Here is a 21,881-nt window from a genome sequence, read left to right on the forward strand (position 1 = left end):
AATATTTTTCAGTGTTAATTTGCAAGCTTGGATATGAAAGTGGCTGTAGAGGACTCATCATAGGAAATAGTGTCCGTGTCCTGTACAGGTTTTGGCTTTAATGAAAAAACAAGCCAACTGAGGACCTTGTGGAGCTGAAATACTCAGTACGTGAGTGCATTAGGGACACACAGGAAAATGTTAGGCTCAGCAATTATCTGGCCAGGAGGAGCCTCAGCAGAGAGGTAGGACTAATACCTCTCCCACTTTTATTAATACTTGGATAGAAAGAGCAGTAATAAAGTGGTGCTCTTCTTCCTGATTTCATACTAATAGACTCTTTTCCCAGCAGGAAAATAGTGACTGAAATAGTGATAACGAGTGATTACTCTGCAGTGCAATGTAAACTTGTTAGATGTTGTTTGATAGGAGGGAGGATAAAAATGCTCATTTCAAAATAACAGCTTTTTATGGTAGCCTTTCTTTTTTTTTTTTCCCCAAGAACTGCTGACCAGAGCACTGAAAAAGGAAGGGGTGCTGCTTGTCAGCGGTGCTGCTATGCTTTGACATTGTTAACCTTGTTTGGGGGAGTTCCAGCAACTCTTCGGCTCAGGCCTCATTCAAGAGCAGTTGTGTTCTTTTACAAAAATCAAATTGCCTGTCATTTAAGTAACTGAAAGGGAGCTACTTAAACCTGATAATGAAGTTGCAGTCTTCCTTATGTTAACAATGTAATCATTTCCATTGTAGCATGAAATGAGCAATCTTGAGAAGTAAGTGAAGCATTTTGCTCAACAAATTTGAACTTGCAGCTCTGTAACAGAGTGTGCTAGGAGTGAGGGAGGAACCAAAAAGTTGATCTTAATAAGGTGCATGTTTATGAACAACAGAATTGTAATGGGTGTTGGCATACCTAGGAAGTGAAATTCACTTCTTATGGTACTGATTCTTTTATGGAAGATATTTTTCAAAATACTATGTCTGCATAACAGATACTAATTTTCTTCACTTTCTTTGGTTAGTGCTTGTTCATTTTTTTGGGCAAAGAAGAAGATGAAAAAACCTGTGGGATGAAATAATTCCATATTTTTATATAAATAGAAATGATGCAAAATGGTTTTGTATGCCCTTTGCCACTGGTATGCATAAATTCAGGTGGTTTCATTTTGATTCTTATAGTTTTGTAATTTTAATGATTCATACTAAAATTTCCAATGATATTTTATGAAAATTGTGAAAGCTGTTTTTTTATCAGGTATTTTTCAGATGCCTAAGTTTGCTCAAGTTAGTAGTAAACATATTTTTGATCCAAATACTTATGTAGATAGCGAGTGTACAAAGAGTTTACTTAAAATGGCAACTGCATTGGGTTTTGCCAGTGACTGGCAGGTTATATTCATGTGTTTCAGTTTTGATGGAGATCTGGCTTGCCTTATTTGGTTGTATACACCTATACAGAGACAGAATATCTGTGGTATAATATTGTAGAAAATGGGACTGTGCTCTGAGCTCCGAGAAAGAGGAGGTTAAACTTTGGTTCAGTACTCAGTATTCTTAGTAGTCTTTCCTCTGTTGCTTAAAACTGAATACATATGGATCTGATGCATGATGTTTTCATTCTTCTTCCTTTGTAAATGCCATAAGATTTCAGAAGGTGGGACACAAGTTATTAGAAAGCTTACACTCCTGCCAATCAGCTCAGTATCAGTCAGAGCCCTGTGACTCCCATTACGTGGATTAAACTGGCTTAAGTGCTGTCTTAGATCCTTTGTTTGGCATCTTCTATGTACTTGTTCTAGATTTTCAGAAGCCTCTATATGTAACAAACAGGGATGTGCATTCATTTAGGTTACTGAAATCTCGTAACTTTTGCAGGTGCCATTTCATTATCTAAGATTATTGAACTACTTTTTTTTTCTGTGTTCACTTCTGTGTGCTTGACGTCTACATTTGAATCAGTCCATTTTTGAAGTAGGAATGGGTTAAGAGTTGGAAAAAAAAGTCTGAAGAAACGTAAGAAAAAAAGTAAAGCCTCTATTTCAGATGAGAACTTGATTTGTAGTTCTTCTCTCTCTCAACCATCCATGTCTTTGATGCATTAGTAGTCTCCCTTTGGCTGTCCCCTCTTCTTTTTAACTTAACTTTCCAACTTCTTCCTTTGTATTGGACAAAACAGTGTTTTCAGTGAGTGTCTCACAGTCTTCTTGAGACCCTATAATAAATCATCTAGGTAAAATTAAATTTGTCTCCTATACCAGACTACAGACAGTATGGACTTCCAGATTATTTGTAGTCAACCTGAAAGTATTTTGGTAGACTTGTTGGTTTGGTTTTTTTTTTTTTTTGTGCAAGTTTGCTCAGTCTGATAAAGGGGGCCTTTTCCTTCATCAGTGTTTTTTTGTAAGGTTTGTTTTTTTTTTTTTGTGGCTGGTACATTTGTGGGGGTTTACATATGTATATGTACAAAAGCACCGTGCACTGCAAATTCAAGTTGTATTTTTAAAAATTCATTAAAATAAGTATTTGTGATATTAAACTTCTTTCCTGGTGAATGCTGATATTGGTGTGATGACTATTTAGCTAGTGTTTAACAAGAAACCCCTCTGTGTTATGTCTGTGCATAGGTAAATTTTGCTTGGTTAAGGAAGTTAAGTCTGTATGTTGGACTTAAACACACATCAGCAATTGTATTTAATTTGGTGCAGATAATGAGAGAGTTTCAAAACAAACTTGATTTTTATATAGGGAGGAACTGCTAGAAAAAGTGAGACCGTGGCAAAGCGTTGATTTAGTGGAGTAACTTTTAAAACCTGGTTACTTGTATTAAACCCTTTTTTAACCATTTGCTATCCTAAGATAATTTTTTTGTCAAAATGCTATTTTTCTTTCCCCCTCTAAATAATTTCAGGGAATCTGTCCTAATCTCATTCTACCAAAGAAGTCAGCTTTCATAACAGTTTGAAGGTGCTGCTCTGGTGTGACTGTTACAATGATCTGACTGGTCATGTACACCTGACTCTGAAGTAGCATTAGTGTCAGCCTTTGCACAAGGGCTGTACAAGTTGAGCCACCTTCACTCCTGTACCAAATTTCTTTGGCTATAACAAAGCATCTTTAGATCTATCTTTTAGATAGATCTAAAGATGTCACATTAGGGTACTCTGTCACTTCTGCCTCTTTGTGGTCTCTTATAGGTTCACAGGGATTTAATCAGTCAGAATTGTGGATTTAACTGCATGATGGCAATTCTCAAAGGAGACAAAGCTCAACTCCTTTGTTTACTTCTGCTTTTCAGCTTTCCAGGTCTGGCAGGATTATTGATGTTTTTGTGCTTCAGGTAAGCAGAAGTAATGTAAAACTCTAAGGGAGCAAACCTATTAAGGCAAGTTTTCTCTTTTATTTTTTTGAATGCCAGTGTATTGTGAAGGGCAGTGTTACCTGCTGTCCTTCTTGGAACTGGTGGAAGCCCATCCATAATGATGTGGCTGGGGGACTATGCAAGTCTAGTTTTATCCATTGCTAATAAACAATATCAGAAGTTTTGCCTCCATAAAGGCAACAGCTTTGTGTAGTGGAAGTCTTGCATTAATAAACTACAAGAAAACAGAAAGATCTAAATATTTTAGATAATTCTGTTAAAGGTTTTTCCTTTTGACAGTAAGTTTTTCTGACAGTAGGTACTTCAAATAAGAATAGTTTTCCTGCTTTACAGCTTGGTCTTGCAATCCTGCACCCTTCCCCAATATATTTGCATCAGAAGATTTTAAGAAGAAATAAATTCAGTTTTGTAATTTAGGAATTCTGATCACAAATTCGTCAGATAAATGTTTTGCTAATTTCTGGCTTTGTTTTGGCGCTGGCTTTAATTCCCATTGACTCCACCAAGACCAAAGTTTCCCTGCTTGTTTCTCAGAGTTTGTCATGTGTTTTGTCTAACTGAGTAGGAGTTACTTTGGAAAAGGATTGACACAAGTTCCTCCTTCATAGCAGTAAAAAAAAAAGCCAACAGAACCCTTTCCAACCATTTAAGATCATCTTCAATGAAGAAGGCATATTTGGTTGCTGCTAAGGGATTTGCAGCCACAGAGGATGAAGGTGATGAAGTCTTGTTTACTGTGTTTTAGTGTCTGCTGCTTCATTAATCGTCATTTGATTGTGTTCCAAGCCTTGTGTTTTTGTGGTCTAAGGGCAAAGCTTGGGTGCTTTATTTATTTATGCAGTTTCTTTGCAGGGGAAGGTGACAGTTTAAGTGCTGGTGTGATGTCTGACCATGAAGGAACAGAAAGGCTTTCCTTATGAAAAATCACAAATACCAATGTGCCAAGTTTGATAAAGGATGTCAGAAGTACTTTAAATCACTGTGATAATCAGGTGAAGTTAACACTGTTACCTTTCTCTTGCCCTCTTTTTTTTTTTTTTTTTCCTCTGGGAGCTGACATTCAGTTAAATACTGAGTAAATGGTTTTATGTGAGGTGAGCTGTTTATGAGGGTTATTTTTCTGTGGTCACTGAGGCTCCCTTAAGGGCCAGGAATATTCAGTATCTACACTGCTCTTTACTCAAATTCCACATAGCTGGAGCATTTGAAGAAACTCAAAAGAGTGTGCTCTGTAGCCTTTCTGAAGCCCTGTGTTGTACACTGGTGAGAATCACAACTTAATGTATCCAGAAAAGGAAACAGAATCTTTTCTTGCTGCCATCCAGTTGTGAGATAACTTTCCTCCTGTAATCCAGGCATAAATTATTCTCAGTCTTTTTGCTTGTAGTTTCTTCTTTTTTTTTTCCTATTTGCATTGACTAGGATTGGAACAGAGACTAAGCAGGCTCATTTGTTGTATAAAAGCGGGTGGTGGTTTGAGCCATGAGCTCCTCCTGACACTCCCTAGCAACCACCGTTGGTCATCCTGCAAGTTGAAGCAAAACATCTCAACATAGATAAGAAATGCTTGCACAGAGTGGACTTTTGGTGAAGTGATGGGAATGACCATAGATGCTTAAGTGCTGTAGGTAGGCAGCAGCAGAGTTGTGCAATGGAAAAGGGTTTGAGGAAAAGGCAGATTTTTGGTGGACCAGAGAGGAGGACTCAGAAGATGGGGTGAAAACTAAGGACAGCCTTTGAAGGTGTGGCAACTGCTGACACCTTATGTGATGCTGAATTTGATGCCTGAAGAGTGCATATGAGGAGAGGAGGAAGAAAGGTCCAAGCATGTGTCTAATTCTTGAAGGTATCCTTTACAGGACTGCAAATCAGTAGTTGAATCTGTGAGAAGAGAGAGTTCTGGCATCGTTCCCTGTTTGGTGTGTGAGCTGGCTGTCCTGAACATGCTGGGCACTTTGAATCTCACTGTCAAGACTTTTCCATTTGCTGCATCGGACTTAAAACCTTGTGGGGTTTGCTGTTTCTTGTTCCAGAGCCCTAGCTTGAGTGCATTGAAATGCAGTTTGGTATTATTTTGGTCCAAAGTTTAAATATGTCCCTTCATATTTAATATTGTCATTGTGTGGAGGATTCACATACTGCTTTTAGCATTTTTGACTCTCTTGTGTGTGTGGTGAGGTCATGGAACTTGCTGTGGAGAATATGGAAGTTGCATAGCTGTGCCATCAGAAACATAACATCTATTATCTTACCATACTTTAGAAGTTCTCACACTTAAATACTTCTATTTTTTATTTTAAGATTTCCACTAAAGATCTGTGTACAAATATAGTTGCATTAAATAATAGAATTTGGCTATGGAAAAAGATGCTTCTAGGTCATCTAGATTATTGCTTCTGAAATGTTTGTTTGAACCACCCTTCAGAAAATAGCATGAAACAGTATTGCCATCACTCAGCTACAGGAAATGCACACGAGCACATCTGTTTAGTATACGAGGTAGAAGTCGAATGACGTGGGTTGATACTTAAAATCCAACTGGCCAGCATGTGGCTGTGGCTAACAGCAGGACATGTAATGATCTCCTTCCTCAAGAACTGCATCCATTTTGTTTTGGACTTATCCTTATAAATAGCTTGTTTTTGCTGCTCTGTGGCTCATAGGCCTGTTTTCAAGTTTTTGGTAGTAGGTAGTGCCAAAATACTTTTGTTGTTTCTGCCTGTACCCCATTCCAGGCCTTTGTGGATCAGGAAGCCTCCTGCCAGTTTCCTATGTTTTTATCTTAGTTTAGATCTTGTTCTGCAGCCTTCTGCCTCATGCATTTATATTCTCTTTCTGCTATATTCCTCTGTGTTGAGGTGCATCCTGCTGCAGGGAACACCTGCTCTTTAGAGAGAAATGCATCCTGCACCAGGCTGAAGTAACACATCACCTTAACATTTCTTCCCACAAAAGAGGAGCAGGGGTCTGAGCTGCTGTGCACTCACTGTCCTTGCATGCAGTTGTACACTGTAGCATCTGTCAGGGATATCTATAGATCCCTCAGTCTCTGATGTAGGGAAGAGAGATGGAATGGTGGAATAGCTACCTGGAATTGCTTTGCTGTCACTAGGATGCAGCGATACGCATGAGTTCTGTGGAGTATCTGATGTGCAGTACTTGCTGCTCCACGTCTGCATGGTGAGGTGCAGCCCTCAGTGCAGACAGTCCCAACAAACCACTTTGTGCAGTGCTCTTTACACTCAAGTCCCATTTATTGTTGCCTTGCCCTCCGGCTGGGTTGAGAAGAGCTGAGCTCTGTGGAGCATGTTGTGTTGGCAGCACAGCAACCAGGACTCTTGTCCAATCTTTGTTTAAACGTCAAGAGCTGCAGCCTCCAGTCCTCCCCCTGGGGACATGGGTCAGCAGTTCTCACTCCTAAGATGTTTCCTTAATGCTAAGCCCAAACCTTTTGGGTTTTGTCTTAAATTTATCCCATTACATTTCACCTCTTACAGATGCAGGCTTTTGTTTGACTAATTATAGTCTCCTATCTGTATATGAAGAATGTAAACGACTTTGCATCTTAAAGTAGGTGTTTGTTTATGTTGGTGTTAGTAGCATTTCCCTGTAAGGGCAGCTTTTTCAGCCTGACTCAGTTTTTTGCATGTGTATGTTACTTATGTTGTGTAACAATGATTTTCAAGTAATCGATAAGATGTTTTGAGTGTTTTGCAGAATGGTTGGCACTGCACACAAGCTAAATAACTGCTGTGTTGGGTCACCATTTGAGTGCCTGGGGCCCAGGACTTCAGAGCATTTCATAAAATGTCTTGATGTTACTTGTTGGTTGCCTTATGAAACCTATCCTTCTAGACATCCTGCTGCATTGTTTGTCTGAAGGTGGGGTAAGCCGCTGTGGGAAATTTTTTTCCCAGCAAGTTTTAATTGGTTGTTGGGCATTACTAAATCACTGTTATTAAGAATAGGCTTGTTGCTGCATAAAGGTGTCATAAAGTAGTTTTGTGACAGTGGAAAGTGAAGGTGCTAGAGTGTTGCAGGCTTTACTAAATGCTTTCAGGGTCTCTGATCTACCTTAAGGTGAGATGGACTGTCTTTAGATTTTTATAATGAAATTGTGGATTTATAGTGAATTACTTTGTTGGCTAAACCACTGTGGAAGAGGGATAAAAATCGCAAGTACTCACTGCAGAGTACTCACTGTAGTCAGGACTATTTAGAAGCTTGTGAAGAAGAGGAAGAATAAACAACAAATCAGTTTATTACAAGTAGAAATCCAGCACTGTTTGCTTCAAAGACTTTGTAGGGATTTTACAAAACTTTTCTTAAAGCTTACTGACTTTTTCTTTGCTATCTCTAATCACTGTAGGATAAGTATTGCCTGGAAATAGCTCTTCAGTTAAATGTGATGGGTACTGTTTTGGTATTTGGATGCTTGTTCTGTTATGTTTCAGAATTATAAGGGAAAGAGTACCATTACCTTCCTGCTTCATACTGTATGTATAATCTCAAAGACTATTGGCTTTATTTCTTTTGCTGTCTTGGTAGTATTAATTTTTTGACCTGCCTTTTGTTAGGGGTTTGTGTGATGTGTACTGGTAGTCTATGGGGAGCTGTCTTATGGGCTAGAGATCTGAAACAGTCTGTAAAAAACCAGGAAATTATAAAATTTTCTAATACCTTTCCCACCTAAGCAGTGCTCTATCCCTGGGATTCTGGGATTATTTATGGAGGAGATGTGAAGCATCACAAGACCAGCTTTCTAATTCATTTTTGAAAGTAATTTGTGAGGTAGGAATTGCACAGTAGATGATGCAAATTATCAGGCAATCCATATTATCAGAAGCTAGCTAAGGAAGCATGGATTAGCTGAAATGCTCACAGGAATGTTTGTAGCTGCTGAGAGAAACTGAGAGGATAATTGCTAATTAGTTTCAAACAAGACAGGTGAATTAATATTTGCAATTAATGATGTGGGTGAAGGAATGAGGCCTCTGTTCATTCAATACCTGAATCAAGCTGGGTGGAGCTGCATGTCTACTTGAGAAGATGCTTTGAACTCAGAGTTACTTTGACTGATTGGAGATGGAGTCTGGAAAGAGGGATTGGATGGGGCTAAGCAGGGCATAGAGGGGCAGCTCAGTGACATAAAGGTTTGGCTGCATGCCTGCAGGCTGGGAGCAATGAGCCCCAGCAGCAATAGTTGCTCACAGCCAGGACTTGAGACAACAGTCAGGCTCTTGCAAAAGCAAATCCGCTGGAGTTTATATGTAGGATTATTATCTTCAACTCATGTGACAATAAAGGATATTTTTCTGTAAAAAGAGAAGAGCATTTTTTGTCTAGGGAAGGATTCAGATGGGAAACTTTGTTGAGGACATCACAACTTTATACTGGTTTTGTGTGCCAGCCCTGGAAAGGGTGGCGGATGAAGAATAAGAAATGTAGAAGACATGTCCTATAAATAGAGGGTAAGAGAACTAACTGGGTTTTATTTAGTCTGGAGAGAAGTCAAGGACCTACTGACAAGAGAGTTAAGTCGGTGTTCAAACTGTGTCAAGAAGAAAGAGGTGAGATCATCAGGGTCCAGTGCTAGGAGAGACCTGGTGAAGGCTCGAGCAGCATGGGGAAAGGTGTGCTTAAAGTGCTGGGACAAACTTGCTGGCAGTGAGGGTTGCACAGCATGGAAGGAGCTCCCCTGGAGAGGCTCAGGAGCCTGTGTAATGCAGAGTCTGAGTTCTCGATCCTACCTGGCTGTCCTTTTTCAGGACCCTGGCAGATCTTTGTTCTGTGACCATCTCTGTTTTTGCAAATGGCAGTGCAGTGTGTGGGGTGGTTGATGAGAAAAGCACGAAGCTCTATTTTTCAACCAGTCCAATTCTTGTTGTGGTGGCTTGGCTGTTGGTAAGCACTGTGGTAAATTACAGAGAGAGTGATAGTATAACAGTAGTGATAACTACAAAAATAGATCTGTGTTCCAAGTGGCCTTCTGTTGTTATAAGTTGTATTTTAAGAAATAAATCTTGCTGATGCTTTTTTCCCTGGTGACGCTTAGTTTCCAGGCAGTATTTATGAAAAGCTACTGTGCATTTCTAAGTTTGTTTTCTGTGTCTACACTGTCCTTTAGCTCCTATGATTTTTTTTTTTCTGTTTCTTCATGCCACAGTTTCTGTTGCTGGCCCATTACTTTTTCAAATGCATCTGGAGAGTAGGAGTTAAGTCTGTTGGCAGTCTGTGTGGAAGGGAGGGTGAGCATCTTCTGTGCATTCTTTACCTTGTTCCTGAATTTGCTGCTCACTGGGAGGTTGGTATTCTTCCATTTTTTGTAATCTGTTGAGGAAGAACCCCCTGATCATTAATTTGAGGTGACTTAATTTAGTGTTTCTTAATCAATATGTTAAGATAGCATTTAAAGCTTTTAAAACAAGGAGGGGGAAATAGTATTTTGTGGGGGCAACTGTATTTTTAATCCCATTTTTTATTTGTATTTGTTCATGGTTGTGAAATACGTAAAGTTGGGACTGAAGCTTATGACTATACTGTAAGGATTAGAGAAAGAAAACAATTTTTAGTTGAACCTTTCCAGTATTTCAGAGTTCATCTTGGCATTTGACTGAGCAAATAAATGTGTTTTTAATGAAGAGTTCAAAAATATATTAGTTTTGTGGTTCAGCTGGGAGGCAAAAGCTGCGGTTTTGTTCACACTTAAAAGTTGTAGGCTGTGTTGCATTTTAATGATGCCATTTGAATTGCTACAACCAGGGCTTTGCTTGTGTTTCTATGGAAAACTTACATTAAATGGGTTCAAGCGGGACATTAAAGAATTATCCCATCATGAAATATGTCATAAGAAAAATTCATTCAAAGTCATGTTTGGAGAACTTAGCCAGCCATTTATTAATTATTTACTTATTTTCTTCACTTGCTCTCCTTTCTCCAGTGCATTTTGTGGGTGAGGCTCTTGGCATTTCTTAGCTGGAGGGTAGAGGCACAGTAGTACCAGCAGAGCAGCAGTGGGCTGTTAAAGCGAGCCCCTCTGGTCACCCCCACTCCCTGAGTGCCAGGTGTTCCTGCTGCCCCTGAGCTGGGTCCCTCTGGATGGAGCTGGGAGGGACCTCTGGATTGCTTCGGACCACATGTGTGGTGGCGGTGGTGGCTGAGTGTGTCTGCTTATCTCAAGTTAAAAACCCGACCCACATAGTGTGATTCATGTTTCAGCAACCTTGGCTCTGGTACTGCTTTGATCTGCAGATCTTGTGTTGCTCAAAGTTAATTGCTTAATGTGGGGTATAGCCAGAGAATGTCAGGAAGATGGGAAGAGGAACTTAGGAAGATGTAAAAAAAAAAAGAAACAAACCCCCAAACCAACCAAGAACCTCTGCTGCCTACCCATCCCTCCCCCCACCAAAAAAAAAAAAAAATCAGAAGAAAACACCAAACATAGAAACACAAAAAACGCCCAAAAGTGAAACTTTAAATCAAAGAGAATTAGTACAGACAAAACTTCAAAATTTTGCATATTTTGCATAGTCAACAGACAGGAGCTATAATATATTATGTGTTCCCCTTTTCTTCCCCACCACCCTGCCCCCCTCAGATTGTAAGGAAATGTTTTCTTTTGATGCCACAGCCTAAGTTGAGCAACAATAGTTGTAATAAGTAATGGGATCTGTGCCACTCCTCAGTGGATGGGTGGTTGTATCTTTTTCTTGTACTCCAGATGGGTGGAGGAGCGCAGATGTTAAGAGTATGGTGCTGACACTTCGGCCAGAAACTGCCTTATTTCAGTTAGAAAAACATTGTCATATCCCCTTTTAAAATTCTTTTTCTTCTGGCAGGGTATGCAGTTATCACTTCCTTGGTTTTTACTTGCATCTTTGCTCTCTAATACTTTCTTGCACAGCTCATAGCTGTCTTGTTTTTGTTAACTTCTTGCTCCAAGGCATGGGGCAGACTGCCTGCCAGGACAGCCCTTGGTCGGGCTGCTGACATCTCCGAGGAGTGCTGCGACTCATCTGCTGGGTGTGACAGCTTTAATGCCTTTGCCGTGTGCATTACAATAGAGCACAAAATGTACATGTGCATCATCCTGCAGGAGGGGAATGTGGGCACTTGGTAGAGGGGAAAAACTCCTTCTATTCCCATATTTAATATTGCTCAAGGCTCAGGACTAGATTAAAAAGGGCGAGTAAGCAGAATCCCTGCCAGGGAAGCTAAGCTATTCGGGATTGTCAAGGAGAGGTCTGGAGGAATGTCGTGGGGAATTAAATCAGGAGCCACATGGAGCTTTCCCTCTATGCTTATTTAGTTTGCCCTCCTGTGAATTTCTAAGCATGTGTGGTTCATAGAAGACCCTCTTGAATGAAGAAAGCATCCGTGTATGAGGAGAAATCACTACCTTAAGTCAGCTGAATGTGTGCATCCATCTGAATGTGTTTGTTGAAGTGGTTTTATTCCCAAAACAGGACAGAGAAAATACTAATTAAAATTTCATTTTGTTAGTTTTGGTAAAGTTGGTTCCCATTCATGTTAAGAGGATGGCAAAATCAACTTTGAGAATATTCTTATAAATTTGTTTTTAGCTGTAGTACTTATTACATTTCTATCATAGTATGTGCACATGTAGCTGATACATTTCATTTTTCCACATATCAAATGAGAATTGTGGAATTTAAGGCTTTATATTCTGGACATATAATTTGCTTGGGAAAGTTGCAATAAAAATTTAATACAACCTTCACTTACTTGCCAAAAATTAAATTGTAGCTCAAACATGAAATGCCTGATGTCACTCCTACTACCTAAAAGCACTCCTTTCATTTTTTTAGGAGCTTGTGATGTCATCAGCTGAAGCGAAAACATCTACCTCATGACCTGGCATGTAAGTGAGGGAGGAACTGATACTTAAAAATAAATAAATAAATGTGTGTGTTGGTGTTTACAATGTGTAAATTGAATCTATATACCTTCAACTTTCAAATATCACCTTTTGAATGAAAGCTTTCTGAATTTTAAAGGAATATAAAGTCTTTTAAAGGGGAGGAAGTCATAAAAGAAGCTGTTAACAGTAACTTTTCAGCCTGCAGGACTCCTTAATAATCTCAGTTAAAATCTGTCTTGTGTATCCCATAATGTTTGAAATGCTAGTAGGCATAGATGGAATAATTTTATCTTACTTCAGTATTTACATGTGCTGCTTCTATTCCTTTTTATTCTGTGATTCTTTTCTGGATATAAATTCTGATAGTTGTGATGAATGCATGGTGATACCCTTCCTAAAATTAAATACTCTGCTTGTACAGAAGATTTAGATTCTTTATATATTCAAGATACTTCATAGTGAACTTTCTGCAGCTTTGTGACTCTATTTTATTCCCTTAAGTAAGCAAAAATATTTCAATTCACTGCAGAGGCGTTTTTAGACTTTTTTTTTTGTCTGCCCACTCTGCTTTTCTTTTATGTGGTTTAGAGGATTAAAGTGCAGTCAATGCTTTGAGGGGCCAATGTCAGTGGTGAGCTGAGTGTTCCTAATTGGTGCCAACACCTGTCCCTCATTATGAAGCCTTGTTCAAGCTGTCCGGTGAACCGAGGTAACCGGTCTCCCTTGCATGTCTCTAATGTGATTATAAAGCCCTCTCCTCATGCAAGTTTTATTACTTATTCAACTTTTGGACTGATGTGGAAAGTAAAGCTAAGCTGAGCCATTTGGCTGGCTACCAAAGATCATAAGGAGGGGCAAAGAGAAGGGATTCACTCATCTCAATTTCAAGAATTTTAGATCAAAGCTTGCTTCTGTTACGACCGTTTAATTTTTTTTTAAATGGGGGGAGGGGAGGACTGTTTTTTGGGGTTTTCTTCCTAGTTTTCAACGTCAAATACTCTGAATTTAGAGACCAGATCTACAGACTCCAGCTGAGCTGTGAACATCTAAGTGCAGCTGCTATTGTGCATAACCCATTGATTTTCTGCAAATAGAGCTTTGGCCTTGACTACTCTTGCACCATCGCTTTGTCTTCGAGGGGTCAGGGCTTAGCAATTCTTTTCTACACAAAACCAGCATCAGCCTCTCCTCCCACCTGATTCTGTGCTGTTAGCAGGGCTGTGATGCATTGTGCTTTGCCATTGCAGTTGGAAAAGACAACCTCAGATGGATTTCACCAGTGAAATTGATGGCTCAGATGAGATGGATCACTATCATGTTTGGGCTTTGTTTGGGCAAAGTTTAAGCATGGTTACATTTTTCTAAGTAGTTTAGGTGGGTTTTTGAGCGTTTAGCTTGCAGAATTCAAGCGTGCAGCAATACAGTGCTGGCTGGAGGTTTTGAGTTATTTCCTTATGAGGGAGGAGAGAGGCAGAATAACTTCAGATGTGTATCTTGGAAAGATTTGAGATAATAAACCTGTAAGAATCACATGAGGACCCTATTAGTTATCCAGCTTTGGGAAAACTTGAGACATGGAATTGGAAGTTTAGTTATTAAAGGGATTAAATCTCTGTAGAATAAAAGAGAACCCAAAAGAAAATCCCAAGTGGATAGGGCTCTGAGGTATAGGCTGTATTTGTACAACTGTTTATTTGATTTCTCCTTAAAAAATTAAAAATCAGCAACTCAAGTACATTGGGAATGATCTAATCTTTTACTTAATAATTTTGACCAGAATAGTTCTGTGAACAGCAATCAAAAAATTTTAAGGGCAACAGTATGTCAGGTGTCAGAATCTCTGCTGATTGTGCTCATCATAATCAAAGTCTTATCTGATAAACATACTCATTTCAATATTTATCACAGCCTTATAGACACCTACCCAATCTGTAGTCCACGGAGGTCAGATTAGAAAGTGATGAATTAAAAAACAGTGAAATCCATGGCACAAGAGGAATTAATGGGTTATGAGTATGTGTAGTTTCAGATGATTTACCTTACTCAATTAGGCCAGTTGCTGTCTCTGATAATAGTCAGCAGCAGACACCTTGGAAAAGAAAGCATTATAAAGTTCTGTTGAGTCTGTTTCTTGTAAAATTTTGATATTGAGATTTCCGGCAGATTGATATGACATTGTGTTTAATAGCCCTTGTTCTCTATTTTGCCTAATTTTCTTCAATCTGTTTGCCTTTCAACCTCTGCAATATGCCATAGTATGGAGTTTCTCAAAGTCATTTTGTACATAATTACTTTTTTTCCTTCATTTAGTTACTTTCCCTTGAAGTTTCTTCTGTAACTTTGTTTTCCTTGTCTACTGGGCCATGGGAAGCTGTGAGTAGTCTCTTCATTCTGTTTCTTCTCTTTGCCACTTAAAACAGATCTCCCCTCTTCTGCATCCTCCTTTCATAGATAGTCTGTTTCATCTCTTACCCTAAAACCATGGTAAACTTTCCGTAGAGCTGTAGTTGGGGGTTCACATTTTACAAATATTTCTCCAATGGTGTTGAGGGAACTAGAAGATGCTGCCTTGCACTTAGCCTGAATGAGTGATCCACTAATGTTGCTCATCCATAAAGCTTTCTCTGTGTCACTTAGTGGGTGTAGCAAACCAGACAGGCTTGTGTTGGTGCTTGTTGCTGCTGCTCTTGGGCCTTCCCAGAAGAATGCCTCTCTTGCATCAATGTGCTGTTCTCCTCCTACAGGTGATTTGGGAATGTCCAAGTACTGTATTTTTAAAGACATTAAATTAATGTATGTGTTTTCATCTTCTTCAGACCTGGAAGTGTCTCACAGGTGCTGTGGTGTGGCTGTGTATGTATTAACTAGAAACCGTAGTCAGTGTTGGGATGGGCCACCAGCACTCTGCCTCACTGGCAGAGATGGCTGAGGGAGCAGCTGCATGTGCCTGATTGGTGATCTGCTACCATATCACAGCTTCTCTGTGAACAGCCAGTCACTTTTGGTGTTGCAGAGCTTGGGAGGTGGATGGCTTGAGTCTGGGGTGGTTTTATTCTGCCCCAGCCCAAGTGCAGGCTTGATTGTGCCTTCTCTCCTTTGCAGAGCCCCTGGTAACTGGTACAGCTGCAGTCTGCCCCTTGTCCTGCAGCTGGGCGAGGTAAGAGCCTGCAGAGAAGGCAGCTTCTTTACAGGTTTATGAAAACCTCCCTGACCAGGTGGAGTTGCGTGTACAAAACATACCTGCTGCAGGTTTTGCATTGCATCATGGAGTCTTAAGAGTGATGCTGCTGTAAAGGTGGTTTTGTTTGTTTTGTTCAGTTTCATAGTTGTACTTTCAGTTGGAACCTCTTTTCCTGTTTCTCAGCAGAGATTTTAGTACTGTACTTGACAGCATGGGGTTCAATTGCAGCAGCTGCAGCATCTTGTAGCTCTTACCAAATGAGTAAACATGTAGTGAAACACCTTCCTACTTCTATGGCTTGTTGGCATTTCCATTCTTGCCAGTACAGGAGTGAAGACAAGAGACCTGCTTTGGAGGCAGACTCATGTCCTCACACCTTGGCAGTTTTGGAAAGTCAGCTGTGGATAGTTCCTTATCCTCGGGATGGAGAGTGTTCTCCTTTACTTTGAGTCGCCCCGTTCAAGTCCCCATGTTCTTTGTGATCCACTCTGTGGGTTGGAACCTTTTCTCCTGTGCCAAAAAAGCCACGTGCATCAGCTCAGCTTCAGCACAGCTTGAGAAGGACATGTTTTCTACAAGGAACAGTAGAATAGTGTTGACCTAGTCTCAGTTGTTTAAATCTTGTTTATTCCCACAGAACAGAAGAGGAAGGAGGAATTTAGAGGACTGTTAATGGTCAGTCCTGATCAGTGTGTCCCCTCACTAAAAATATTAAACTACTTTGGCTTCAACTTGGCCATTTGATGAGAAATGGAGCCTTATGTGGTTTTCAGGATGCATTTCTTGACTGCTTTCCCAAACAAGATGTGGTACTTTTGAAACCTTGGGCAAATAGAATTGTCCTTTTCTCTTTTCAGGGTAGTATCACCCCCGTGAACAAGTGTGTTACTTATTTAGTCATTGCTGCAGCTTGTGTTGTGACAGAGAAAAATACTTGTTTCTGCCTCTACTTTGTACATAAAAATGGACAAACATCAGTTGGCCACAGTACATCTTTCATAGTGTTTTTTCTCCACCTCAGTTTGGTGATATAGAGAAACCTGGAATGGTATTTATTTTTATAAATCTATTTTAAATCTTTGACTGAAAGATCCTCTGTGTCCTCTGATGTGTTATATATTACAGATTATAGTACATAACATTAATTTAATTAACCAGACATTAAAATTAATTTTAAATCATTAGTTACTGAAACAGATTTTTTATCTCTACAAAGGTTTTTTTTAAAAAAACTAACCTAAACTAAAAAGTATTTTAAAAAACTTTATAATAAATGTTTTCTCATGCTGTGATGTTTTGACATGGAGAACCAAAATAATAATGCAATTGCATATACATATTGTGTGAAATGAAAATCCAGAAGAATGTGAGTATTCAACCAGAGATTTGAAATACTCCAAATACTGTTTAGAGTTCTGGCTGTGGCAGTACATGTCCTTTAATTGTTCCTATCCAGTGATCCCCTTGGTGCACTCTTTTTACTCGAGTAAAACTTTAGCATACAGATTTATTTCAGCTTGTAAATGACAGCCATTTCTTGGCAGATAAGGAAAGAAATTATCAACCTAATGTTTCCTGCAGGAAAATAATTGTGTTCTTACTTTCTTTGTGTAGGGTATAAAGATGCATATTGATGTTTTCTGCCTTTTACAATCCTTCAGGTTTTGTTGGTGATGCAAAATTTTGCAGTGAAGTGGTTAGCCTCTTCAAAGCATTATAAGTAACAAAAAAAAATGAATTGAAACAGATAAAATATTTAGTGCAGGCTGCTGTTGTTGATTCTTTTATTTGAGATTTGAAAAGAACAAAACAAGAACAGTGAAACCTACTTTAATATATTTATTAGCAAGTACAAAAAATTAAATTATTATTTTAAGCAAGTGTTTTGTAGGATATAAGAACTGTGTTGCCTATGCTATTAATAGAAAAGTTGTTTTTCATAATCCCAAATAGCACATACATTTCTAGATCCTTCCTTCTTTGGTAATATTTCCTGCCTGTGATCTAGCTGCAATACTAGTACTGTATTTTGTCGTGAAAGCATGCATTAGTACAGCTGAAGAAAAGAAGAAGATACAAGTGGGCAACTGCTGGCAGCATCAGGCAGATGGGGCAAAGCGGAGCTTCACTTGAACTAGTCTAATGCTGGTTATTGCTTAATTTTCAGTTAAGTAGGGATACTTCTGTGGGGTTTCTTTTGTCCCCATCTCCCCTCTCCCTGCAGTTTCATCATTGTGCAACAGCAGAACAATACTTAGTGCATCACAAGGATTTTTCTGCTATATTTTTCCACATGTGCATCAGCACAGGAAGGGCAGTGAGTGACAAGGTCACAGAATATGCACTTGGGAGACCTGGATGCAGCTGCTTGCTGATGCTGGAGGCTCCAGCGTGATGTATGGCTGCTCTGCAGCTCTGAAATGTCAGGGCTTTTAGTGCTTGCTTAATATGAGCTTATCATGAGGGTAGATATGGTGAAGACTGAAAAACACTTAGAGCCAAGGTAACGTGAATCATACCAGTTCTTAAAATAGAAAGCCCAGCTAAGCGCTGAGAGGTTTTTCTGCCCAGTCATATTGGTGAAGCGTGTGCTGCTCCTGTTTCTCACCAGTGCTTGGCATGCCCGTGGCTGCAGTCTCCTTGCAGATACAGGGCACATGGCTGTCTTTGGGTGTTGAACCCCTTGGGCAGTCAGCCCCTTGTTTGCCTGGCTTAGCATAGGGTGTGATGATCTGTTCTGGTCTGTTTTTAGGAGCAGTGCATCCACATCTGCCGTTCTTCAAAGTAGATGTTGTCCTTAGCTTTGTTTAGTACATGGGCTTTGTGGGGTTTTCTTTTCTTCTTTTGTCCCTTGGTTCTTGAACGTCTTAGTGTTAAATCAGGTATGAGTTTTCTTCCAAGGAAGTCCTGTAAAACAGACAGGACATGTTCAATAACTGTGTCTCCCCAGATGAGGGCTCTTGTGAGTGGATGAGCTTCCAGAGCATGAGGAACTAGGGTAGGTGCTATTCCATGGCACTTGGTGCAGGTGCAGTTAGAGGGCTGTGTGTGAGCTGGCCCCTGCCTCATGGGCAATTCCTTCAGGGATTGATTAGCTGCCGTGTTGTTTCCAACAGCCTGACAAGAGACAGTTTATGTGATGCTGAGCAGAGGAAGTGAGAGCTGCAGTGGCATCCCTCTGTTGACAATGGTCACCTCAACACGTGGTGGTGCTTGTTTGTTCAGTATCAAACAAGCACCACCGCTTCCCATTGTGACTTTCCCATTGGGAACTTGTTCCTTGTTTCATCCTGGTGGGGACTTCCTTGCTCCCCCAGGGAGGGACCTACAGCAATGGGATGGACCTGGCTGGGGTGGGCAGGCACAGTAACCTTCTGAGGGCTGTGACTCCCTTTCCTGAGGGATGGACCCTCATTTTAGCCTTTTCCCTGCCTGGGATTGATGCCAGAAGAGCTGGGAGGGTGGGTGTGAGGAGTGTTCACCGGGCTGCAGCCACGCAGACACACTTCAGGCGTGTAAGCGTGGTGATGCCAGGCAGCACCAGACTGGTTGTGGTTCTAGGGAAGGAAGGGATTTGGGTTTTTTTTTCTTTTATATTAAAATAATATGAAAGCATTCAAATGCAATTTTGAAGGAAATAATTTTGTGTGTCCAAATCTCTGCTGCTGTTTTAAGAAAATAATAGTCCTGTTAATAAACAGCTGATATACAACCAATGTTGTATTCAGGAGTAGAAAACTGATAATGAGGACTGAAGCAGAGAGTAGCTCAGAACCACGTACACAGTGGTGTATTTGCTTGAGTTAATGACAGTCTGATGTTGTTTATTTTTGTTCTAATTGACTGCCCAGATCAGTGTTGTCTTCAGGATGCTAATGCTAGAACTGCATGTTTAATGGACAGAAATATTTCCATCTAAGCCTGACCCACCTGGCTGTTCTGTGTACAGGCCAACATGTGTAGCTTTTCTCAAAGATGAAAAGAAGGCTGCTCAGTCACTTCTGGGTGTCAGGAAAACACTGGGAAGTCAGTACAGTGTAATTTCTTTGTAGCCTCCTGGAGAGTTTCTGCTGAGGTAAGGTGGCACTGCACGTGTTGCTGGTGATTTGTTCTTCTGAGGATTTCTGGTCTTTAACAAGCTGCTTGGTGTGAGGCAGTTCAGAAGGCCTCCGATGTAAATCTGCTCCCCTGCCCTTGCAGTGGGTCAGTGCATGGATGTGGTACCAGAAATTAAAAATGTACTTCTCTTTTCAAGGTAAGAAAGGTACTTGGAGCATGCTGTATTTTATTTTCATCAAAGCACATTATTAATGTGAAGTAGCATCACTTACCCTCTTTTTATACTTGGAAGGTGAAGTGATGATCACTAAGGACTTGGCACTGGGCTGAATGATGGATCGTCATGATAGAAGGGCACATGAAATGATGTCAGGGTTCCCTTTTGGCCCATAATCCACAATAAATGTGCATGTGTGATTATATTTGGAGTTTCTTCATCCTAGTTTTATGATCTATCAGATTACTTCAGTCCAATTTAGAATTTAACAATTTCAGGGGATAAGTCATGTTAGAATATGATATTTTGGACTTCTTTTTTTCTTCTGCTTTTTAAACCTTCAGTACCTTTGAGGCAGCTCCTGAATTGCTTTATATAAAGATGCAGCATGCAAGGAAGACAGAGTTTGAGACTATGTCTTGTTGCTACTGCATTTCATATAGACCCGTGTTATTAGCCAGATTTCTGTAATGTGCACTTCCTTGCTTGCTACAATTACTTACTGCCTAATGACAAAGAAATTGGCTGTTGCTGGTACTGCTGCTTCTAAAATCTGGTGCATTCCTCCTTTGCTGAATTACAGATTATTTCGTTTATCAAGACAGTATGGAATAGTACCAAGAAAAATTTTATTTTGTGGTGGGCCCAGAACAAGCTTCACAAAATAATTCATTGTTTTATTTTGGGAGTTAGGGGAGACTAGGATAGATGTGGTCACTCTATTATGGACTTCTTGAGTAGAGTAGGAGTATACTACCAATTTTTAAGAATTTTCTGGTCAGAGTGAAATAAAAGAGCAATCACAGAATTTTTAAGGTTGTTACTTTGTTTGTTGATCATCCTCTTCTGTGAATTGTTTAACCTTTCAAACCTTTTCAGTGTAGCAAATATTGCTATGCCATGTTCTAAGTGAGTATTTTTTCCAGTTTATATAGCCTTTTTGTGAGATTGGATAGGATATTAAAAAATAATAATAAAAAACCCAAACACAAGTGATCTCTCTTCCTCTAGTTATTTGAAAGGTTGTATTAACTCTATTCATATTTTGTAATTTCCCTGGCAGTTGACTATGAAATCTGACCTATTTAAATGGTTTTACTGTACTACATTTCCTGGAGACCTTTCAAGATAATTTGCTTCCTAATCTAAATTTAACAGTTACATAAACCACATTTTGGAGACTTGGAAATTGCTACCTACTGCCTCTGCCTTTTTTTTTTTTAATTTTTTTTTTGTAGACAAGCCATATTGTAAAAATGTAAGTACAGAATTCTAATCTGAAATTTGCATGTACCCTGTCATTTGGTTTTCATACATAGATGCTGTTTCTCTTTTTAATAAAATAAAGTAGGTTACTTTTTGTCCCACTTGAAAATTTCCATAGTGTTGTGGCCAATTCCATTTTTGTCAGGCTATTTTAAGATGTGAAGAAGTAAAATCTCACAGGTCTAGGATATATTTGCTCAACAGTTTCTTGAATTTTCTGGTTCTGTCTTTTCCATCTTTATAGGTCCTAACAGGTACTGAGTAGTGTATGGATGTATTTAACCTTTGTCTGCAACAAACTGAAGCCAGGAAGCACAGCTATTCCTTGGAGATACTGTTTTGTTCAGAAATCTTGGCTGGCTGTAAGGATTCATTTTGTGTGCTTGTCACTGATGTCTTGCCTAATATGCTGTACAAATTCAGACTCTGTGATATCTCATCCTTGTGTCTGCTGTTACTGATGAACTATCCAGAGGAATGCATTAGAAAAATAAGCTAAATGTAACAGTTTATTTGGTAAATTTAGTTGTTTACTCTGATGTAAATTGAAAATGAAAAAAATGTCTTGTTCTGCAGGTATTTGATATGGGTTTTTGTTTTGAATAAGGCTTTAAATTTTGTTACCTGTCTGCTACTTACATGTGCTGCTTGAGTGATTTTTTTGGAGTAATCCATGGTAACTAGCTTTTGAAAAGTGGGAAGTGCCTTAAGTCAGTGATACATTGATTTTCTTCAGGGGTGGGAGAGACTGGTGGTAGAGGCAAGTGGCTGCTTCTTGTTCACTTTAGCAGTGCAAATACTTGTGAACAAGCAAAAAGGAGTAAACATAACTTAGAACACATTAATTACAACACATATCCCTTAGATTTTTGGAAATACCAGTGTTACTATCTTAAGATTCTTGCACATGCTGGCTGAG

At 39.5% G+C, this 21,881-nt stretch overlaps 1 protein-coding gene across 5 annotated transcripts in view; it reads left to right on the forward strand.

The window, feature by feature from the left end:
- Window positions 1-21,881, forward strand: part of JADE3 (jade family PHD finger 3) — a 64,260-nt gene that overhangs the window by 5,688 nt on the left and 36,691 nt on the right. For 2 of the 5 annotated variants that reach the window (XM_064408185.1, XM_064408186.1), the window contains exon 2: window positions 12,187-12,239. The exons of 1 other annotated variant lie outside the window; for it this stretch is intronic. The gene's annotated coding sequence lies outside the window, so the exon portion shown is untranslated. Of the gene's footprint in view, window positions 1-6,904; window positions 6,929-12,186; window positions 12,240-14,549; window positions 14,613-15,341; window positions 15,397-21,881 lie in introns of those variants that run through there. 2 more of the 5 variants (XM_064408188.1, XM_064408187.1) reach the window with 2 other exon arrangements.

The sequence above is a fragment of the Passer domesticus genome, chromosome 2 (genome assembly GCF_036417665.1).
Source record: "Passer domesticus isolate bPasDom1 chromosome 2, bPasDom1.hap1, whole genome shotgun sequence".
NCBI lineage: Eukaryota > Metazoa > Chordata > Aves > Passeriformes > Passeridae > Passer > Passer domesticus.